This window comes from Triticum dicoccoides, chromosome 2B, assembly GCF_002162155.2.
Source record: "Triticum dicoccoides isolate Atlit2015 ecotype Zavitan chromosome 2B, WEW_v2.0, whole genome shotgun sequence".
Classification (NCBI taxonomy): Eukaryota; Viridiplantae; Streptophyta; class Magnoliopsida; order Poales; family Poaceae; genus Triticum; species Triticum dicoccoides.
This window is the reverse complement of record NC_041383.1, coordinates 34,319,528-34,328,692: the sequence shown is the minus strand read 5'-3', so window position 1 is coordinate 34,328,692 and position 9,165 is coordinate 34,319,528.

Below are 9,165 nucleotides of genomic sequence, written 5' to 3'. Positions count from 1 at the left end.
CAGATCTGGTGGCGGACAACCTGTCGGCATCCTCCGTTGGAGGAGCATTCGGCTTGCGCCTCGCGCTCGCCTGCCTCTCCGGACCAGGCGTTGGAGCCTGGCTGGCGGAGGCTTGGTTAGCAACCTCTCCGGACTCAGTCCGGCGAGTGCTCTTTCTCCTGGAAGAATCATGAGCATTAATATACCTCCCAGGAGTCTTTCCCTTAAAAGACAATGGTGCGCCATACCTTTGCAGCGACGCTTCGATTCACGCCGCACTCCTCTTCTACCTTCTGGGCCGCACTAACCTTGGTTGCTCGGTCGCCGCGAGCTCGGCTTCCTGCCATAAAGGCCCCTCCTGCAAAGCACCGTTGGTACACGCTGGTCAGAAATAAGCATTAAACAGGTAACGGTGTCAGGACTTTGGTCGTACTCACCTGGGAAGCCGGGGATAAACCGGGGTAGTCAGCCGTAATGGAAACTAGAGCATTGTCTATGCTGAGCTGGTGGAACACCCCATCAATCAGTTCCACCGTTATGTCCAGATCCTCTCCGGAGGCCGAATCGAGGAATCTTCCTGGATCCTCGGGTTGCGAAGTCGGGCTTTCTATGCCCTCCACATCCCGGCGCAGTTCCTGCGTCAAAATCATAAAGTAAGACACTCATCTTTGAAGGCACGGATCAGATATATAAACGTCCGCTTACCCAGCTCTGAGGGTTATTCATAGAGAATCCATTCAATGGATTCGTACGGAGGAAGTCCTCCTTCTCCCCCTTGTACAAGACGGACAGGATCTTCACCAGATCGGCGGCCTGTCCCGGCCCCTCGCGGCCATGACGGGTGGCGTCGTTCTCCCCGTTGAAATCCCACATGGGGTGGCCCCTATATTGGAGCGGCTGCACCCCTCGCCTAATGCATGTGGCCATGACTCCAATCATGGTTAATCCGGAATGGGCCAGTAACCGTATCCGGCCCATCAGATAGTGGACGCTCCTATCATCTTCCCGTTGAGGGCTCCGCGGGTGCCAACTCAGGCGTTTCTTCAGAGGAGCGTTCCATATAGAACCACTCCGAAGGCCAGTCTTCGTACGCCTTCTTCGGGGTTCCGGATAGATATCTGGTCCCGGCGATGCGCCATATTTCGGCTCCGCCCACTTGATATATCGACCCCTCATGAGAATGGGGTACGAGGCAAAACAGTCTCTTCCACAGTGCAAAATGGGGCTCGATGCCCAAGAACAACTCGCAAATAGCTACAAAGCCAGCGATGTGTAAAATGGAGGCAGGTGTGAGGTGGTGAAGTTGGAGTCCGTAGAACTCCAGAAGCCCCCAGAGAAACGGATGTATGGGAAATCCGAGTCCCCTTATTAAGTAGGGGACGAAGCATACCCGCTCTCCTTTGGAGGGATTGGGGACGCTCTCCGCCTGCTTCCCACCCTTGTAGGTGGCCAGTCCGGCTTGAACCGAAACCATAAAGGCTGGGGGAAGGTATCCCTCTGCTTGGAGCGTCACTAACTCGCTATGCGGGACTGAGCATCTCCTCCAATCTCCTGGCTGAGGACTGGGAGCGCGAGAAGAGGAGCCACGTCAACTATCCATGCTGGAATTGATTCTTGTCAGATGCGCTTCGATGAATACTTGCGGAAGGAGGATGATGTGATTCGGATCTGGATCCACGCCTCTCTTATAGGCGGCTTATTCGCGCAGCTAGGGGGGTAAAATGTAAAAATACCCTGGCTTTTCGCATTCATGCAACACGTGGAAGAAGGCCATTATTGGACGTGGCAGCCAAGGAGCTCGACCTTTATGAAGAAGCCGGACACTATTCGGCTAACACATGGAACCTGGAGGAGAACCCGCCTTGCAAACGCCGAAGACAACATACGCTGGACTCAATGTCATTGAAGCCTGGTTCGGGGGCTACTGAGGGAGTCCTGCACTGGGGGGTGTCCGGATAGCCGAACTATCATCATCGGCCGGACTCCAAGACTATGAAGATACAAGATTGAAGACTTTGTCCCGTGTCCGGATGGGACTTTCCTTGGCCTGGAAGGCAAGCTTGGCGATACGAATATGTAGATCTCCTACCATTGTAACCGACTCTACGTAACCCTAGCCCTCTCCGGTGTCTATATAAACCGGATGGCTTTAGTCCGTAGGACGAACAACAATCATACCGTAGGCTAGCTTCTAGGGTTTTGCCTCCTTGATCTCGTGGTAGATCTACACTTGTAATACCCACATCATCAATATCAATCAAGCAGGACGTAGGGTTTTACCTCCATCAAGAGGGCCCGAACCTGGGTAAAACATCGTGTCCCTTGTCTCCTATTACCATCCGCCTAGACGCACAGTTCGGGACCCCCTACCCAAGATCCGCCGGTTTTGACACCGACACTCACCCTCTGAAAATAAATTTAAACACAAGAAGAAAATATGAAGAAACCTTCTGAAATTCACCAGAAAATCTATACAGCAGGGTAAAATCCCATCTTTGGTGAGCTGGTAGATTTCTGAACAAAGAACACATTTCAAAAAATAATCAATTCATTTGGACTTATGGCTAAAAAGGTGTGGATGTTTGAAGCTCTCTGGATAAAACGAATTTGAATTTAAATAAGACAGACTAGGGGGGTGACATCGAAGGCGTAAAGCCTCAGGGCGCAACCACTTGTACCGCTTCGCGCGCATACTGATTGGCTGACTAGTGGGCCCGCTAGTCTGGTGACGGGGGGTGAGAGAGGGAAACAGGGGACGGCGCGGCTTCGCCAGAACGCACGTCAGCGATGAGGGCTCCTTGGCCAAAATGAGAGGGGGGAATCGAGAAGGAGATGGAGGCGCACCTGCCCGTACCCGTAGAGTAGCTAGGGGTGGTCGGACAGCGTCGGAATCAGCCTCTCTACGGAGGCAGAGAGTGGAGGTCACTCGAGACAAAGACGACGGCGAACGGAGGCAACTCCAGGGGCTCCAACCAGGCGGAATGGCACCACCGACGAGCGGCGGAGGCCCTGGAAGGGTTTCCCTAGCCTGGGAGGACCTAGAGCTTCGAAGACGACCCGAGTGGATCGCCGGTGAGCTCGCGATCGGGGACGGCGGCCCGCGGCCTGCCCGGTCGGGCTACGGCTATCTACATGATCGTGGAGTGTGTGGGAGTGGTGGATGTTGCTCGAGGAGGCTGGAAGGGTGCTATTTATAGCCGAGCGTCGAGGGGGGTTCGGGCTCCGGCGGTGGACACCTGGACATGGCGCCCGGTGACGAACAGCGTCAGTGAGAGGGGGAGAAGAAGACGCAGCTCACGGGGGGACTATGGGAGAACGAGGACGAGCATATGGGCGTGAGAAAGGCGACGAGCAAAGTGCACTGCACACTGTTTTGTTTGCCGGACCATGCCCATGATCGCTGCAGCGATCTCCGGCGGCAGCGAGCGTCAGGGGGGAGTTAAGAAAGCTTGGACGAAGATTGTGGCGCGGTTTGGCACACTCAGGCAGGCAGGGAAGCGAGCATGCGTGCAACAGAGCGCTCAGCGGCACTCAGAGCGCGTCGGCTGCATGCCAGCACGCCTGGACGAATGTGTTCACCACGTGAACTTTGCCCTCAGGCCGACCTAAGTCCAAATTTCATATCTGGCTTGTTGTTCGTGGTAGTTTTGAAGGTTACCAATCTTGGATTTGGTCTCAGGTGCAGTAGAAATGATTTCACACGCCAGGGAAGTTTCTGGACAGTAACTTTGAGAGCTTACTATGATCAATCTATTGGGAGTTTGGGGCTGGGCTTTGGAGGTTAGCAATCATCTACTAAGGTGATGAAGCACAAGAAAAATCAGCCACGGAAGAGCAAGTAAAATGGTATTTGTTGTAGAAACTACCATTCCTGTCTAGAACAGAAAATATTTTCTATAGCCAAAATATTCCAAAAAGTGATGAAATATGTTTTTCTCAGAAAGGTGCCCTAGGGCTCAAAGAATAATTGGGATTTTTCTCATATTTTATGGGCTATAAAAATTGGGGTTGCTTTGGAGCACATTGGGCTAGCTAGGGTTTAAGATAGGGAAATGAATATTTTTCATTAAAGAAAAATATTCAAAATATTATTTTGAGTTGAACCAGAGAGGGAATGCTGGTTAGAGAGGGAAATGGGGCACTTGGGTGAAAGCCAATGGGTACCCAAGTGTTTAAGTCCATATGAAAAGATTCAAAACTCCAAATTTGAAATTCAAATCAACTGAGAATCAGGCAAAGAAGAGATGGGCAAAAATCAGGCTGTCACAGGTATGAACCATGGTGAAGTTGGAATACAGTAGATACAATGCTAATATGAAATTGGAATGAGTTTACAACAGTACCTAAAGGTAGTGATTTGCTTTATTATACTAAAGGATCTCACAAAGTTTTTGTTAAGTCTTGTGTTGATGAAGTGTTCGTAGACGAGGAGTTACCGATGTGAGGAGAATAAAGAGAGGCAAGAGTTCAAACTTGGGGATGCCCAAGGCACCCTAAGTAAATATTTCAAGGATAATCAAGCATCTAAGCTTGGGGATGCCCCAGTTGGCATCCCATCTTTCTTCTTCAACAATTATCTGTATACCTCGGTTTTTGTTTTGTTCACATGATTTGTGTCCTTTGTGTTTTTCTTTTTCTTTAAGAACCATGCTAATATGAGATAGCCCTTCATTTATTTATAGAATGCTTCTTGTGCTTCACTTATATCTTTTAAGTGTGGCTTTATAGAATTCTTTTTGTGTTTCACTAAAATCTTTTGAGTATGGTTTTATAGAATGATTCATGTGCTTCACTTATATATTTTGAGCCTGGATATTGGTTAATCTATATTACTTGTAGAATGCTCAATGAACTTCACTTATATCTTTTGGAGTATGAATAAGGTTATCATCAAAACTAGGTTCGGAAGAGTGTCAACTTTAGGAAGTAATGATCCCACTATTTTGGAGGGTGTTGGATCTTATTATGATATTTATGAAAGTGGATTTGGAGAGGTCTTAACTTTAGCTAGTAATGATTCCACTATTTCGGAAGAGGTTCCAATTGATTATGAGACCAAGTTGCTATCTGTGATGATTATTGTGATGACATGTATGCTATAAAGGAATATGTTAACCATGAAACTTGTCATCATCTTTTAATTTTCAATTGGAGTATGCCTCACATGATAGTTATTTTGTTGAAGTTTACTCTCACTATTCCTAATAAGAAGAATTTTATTCATGTGGAGAGTAGTAAAATTTCAATGCTTGTAGATCATGAAAAGAATGCTTTATGTGATGGTTATATTGTTGAATTCATTCATGATGCTACTGAAAATTATTATGAGGGAGGATTATATGCTTGTAGGAGTTTCAATAATATCAAGTTTCCTATCTATGCGCTTAAAGTTTTGAAGTTATACTTGTTTTGCCTTCCTATGCTAGTTGATTCTTGTTCCCATAAGTTGTTTGCTCACAAAATCCCTAGGCATAGGAAGTGGGTTATACTTGAATGTGCTATTCATATGCTTCATGATGCTCTCGTTATGTTTTCATTCTTATCTTTCATATGAGCATCATTGAAATCATCATGCCTAGCTAAAAGGCATTAAAGAAAAGCGCTTGTTTGGAGACAACCAAATATTTATACTTACTATTTTTTGTCTTCACAAGATTAAGATACTATAGTAATCATTTTTAATAGCTTTTGTTTCAATAAAGTGCCAAGTTAAACCTTTAGGATAGCTTACAGTTATAGTTGTGTTGATCCTGCTGAAAATCAGAAACTATTGTGCCCAGTAAATTAGTTTTGATAATTCACAGAAGTATGGTTACTATTCAGATAATTATAGATTGTTCTGTTTCTGGCAGATTCTGTTTTCAATGCATAGTTTGCTTGTTTTCTAGTTTCTATGGCTTATATTTCTTAATACAAATTGTAGAAATGATACGTTACAGTAGGCATTGTGTGAGAACAATTATGAATCTTGTCTTTGACAGTACCAAAGTGAATGATTTACTCTTTATCATACTAACCCATCTCACGAAGTTCCGTTAAGTTTTGTGTGAATGAAGTTTTCAAGTTTTGGGTGAGATATTGATATGGGGAGAATAAGGAGTGAAAAGACCCTAAGCTTGGGGATGCCCAAGGCACCCGAAGGTAATATTTAAGGAATACTCAAGCGCCTAAGCTTGGGGATGCCCCAGAAGGCATCCCCTCTTTCGTCTTCAAAACCATCGGTATACCTTACTCGGAGCTATATTTCTATTTGTCATATGATATGTGTTTTGGTTGGAGAATATTTCCAATTTACCTGCTTGAATAAACCTATGGATCTGAAATCTTTAATAATAAATCATTGGATTTGAAACCTTGAATGAGAGAGAGTCGTCCCATGGCTAGTTAAAAATTTGACTACTCAGTGTTCTTCACTTATATCTTTTTGAATTAGTTTGTCATTTACTCTCGTGATTCCCTTATATCATATGTGTAAATGGTTGAATGAATTGAATATCATAAATCTGAATTTATGCATGTGTTTCATACGCTTATACCATGGGGAGCAATGACTTCACACATAATAAGTATAGGTGGTAAATTTACTGAAGGTTAGCAAACGCAGTATTGGTCACTTGAAAAATTCATGAAAGAATGTTGAAGGGAGAGAGATTTCACATATAAATATACTATCTTGGACATCTTTTGTAACTGTGAGCACTCATTAAAATATGACATGCTAAAAAGTTGATGTTTGACAAGGAAGACAACTAAATGGGTTACGTTTTCCTATATCCGAATAGACGTTATATTGTCTAGGATCACCCAACATGTTGAGGTTGCCTTTCCCTCTCATGCTAGCCAAATTCTTTGCACCAAGTAGAGATACTACTTTTGATTCCAAACACCCCTTAAACCCAGTTTTGCCATGAGAGTCCACCATACCTACCTATGGATTGAGTAAGATCCTTCAAGTAAGTTGTCATTGGTGCAAGCAATAAAAAATGCTCCTTAAATATGTATGATCTATTAGTGCAAGGAAATAAGCTTTATACGAACTTGTGATAGGGAAGAAACAAAAGCGACAGACTTCATAATAAAGGTCTTTATCACAAGCGGCAATATAAAGTGATGTTCTTTTGCATTAAGATTTTGTGCATCCTACCATAAAAGTGCATGACAACCTCTGCTTCCCTCAGCGAAGGGCCTATGTTTTACTTTTATCTTCTACCCTTATACAAGAGTCATTGTGATCATCACCTTCCCTTTTTACATTTTTTTCCTTTGGCAAGCACTTTGTGTTGGAGCGATCCGGACATATATATCCACGTGGATGTAGGGTTTCATAAAGTATTATTGTTGACATTACCCTTGAGCTAAACGGTTGGGAGGCAAAACTATAAACCCCTATCTTTCTCTGTGTCTGATTAAAACTTAGAACCCATAAATGTCACATCAGTGTTAGCACTTGTGAAATATTAAATGATAGTTGAGTATGTGAAGTTTGCTTAATCAAAGCTCTTACATAGACCCTTCCTGAAAATAAGATGAATTGCAATTGTTTGATGACTGAGAACATAGTTTGTTAGTTTTCAAGAAAGTTTATGATCTATATTTTAACATGTGAATAGCTTGTTACTTGACCATGAGAAGTTCTATGAGTTGAGCTACTACATGATATATAATGATGCTTGTAAAGGTGATTGAAATTATCATTGATCAAACATGTGCACTTACTAGCATTCACACTTCATAAATTATTTCTTTCATCATTTACCTACTCGAGGACGACCAGGAATTAAGCTTGGGGATGCTGATACGTCTCCAACGTATCTATAATTTATGAAGTATTCATGCCATGTTTATAATATTTTTAAATTATTTGATTGGAACTAACCCGGACTGATGCTATTTTCATTAAAACTACTGTGGTGGTGTTTTTGTGCATAAATAGAAGTTCTCGGAATGCGCTGAAAATAAACGGAAAACATTTCTCGAAAATATAAAAAAATACTGGAACGAAAAGCTACCGGAGGGGAGTCCCGAGGCCACCAAGAGGGTGGGGCGCGGCCTACCCCCAAGGAGGGTGCTCTTACCTCGTCGACTCCCTACGGGCCCCCTGACGTGAAACCAATGCCAACCCCTCCTATAAATCCAGAAAACCCCAGAACAAAAGAGAGATCAGAAGTTCCGCCGCCGCAAGTCTCTATAGCCACGAGAAATCAATCTAGGCCCCTCTAGCACCCTGCCAGAGGGGGCCAGCATCACCGGAGGCCATGGGGGAGGATCTTAGAGGGGTCATCGTTACCACGAAGGCCAAGGACCAAAGGGAGAACCTCTCCCCATCCAAGGGGGAGGCCATGGAGGAGGAAGCATAATGGGGAGAACCTCTCCTCCTCTCTCTCGGTGGCGCCAGAGTGCCATCAGGAGGGGAATCATTAGGGATCGCATTTTTGCCCATGCGTATGGGTACCCGCGGGTACCCTACCCGAAAACATTGGGCATGGTTGAGACTTTCTACCAGTTCATACCCATGGGTAATGGGTATCCATAGCCGCAAAATGCATGGGTAGGGTATGGGTATGTAATTACACCCAGGGGTAACCCAATGGATACCCAGAAATATTAATAAAAAATTAAACCCTATAATATCTGGGTAAACCTATAGTAATTAGCATTGCAAGTCTACAAACTTGATTTTTTTTCTCAATGGAGATTAAGACATTTGTGTGTCAATCGTCATTGTGAAATTTTGATGTAAGTGCAGACCAGATTGTGATGGCCGAGTACCTAACTTTGGTTTTAGGCCATTTTCTTGTCTTACCTTTATTATGTCAATGTTATATATTGTACCCATCGGATACCCATTGGGTACCCGATGGGTATGGGCATGGGTACCAATTTGTACCCATGGATATTGAAATGGGTGGGTATAGAAAAAAGATTTGGGTATGGGTTTGGGCACAAAAAGTTCGTACCCGCCCATACCCTACCCATTGCCATCCCTAGGAATCATCGCCGCGGTGATCGTCTTCATCAACATCACCATCATCATCACCATCCTCGTCTCTTTTACGCGTTCCGCACTCCTGCACCCCGCTGTAATCACATGCTTGAACATGGTTCTTTATGCCACATATTATGATCCAATGATGTGTTGCCATCCTATGATATTTTGAGTAGATTTACTTTGTCTTTGTGATGATT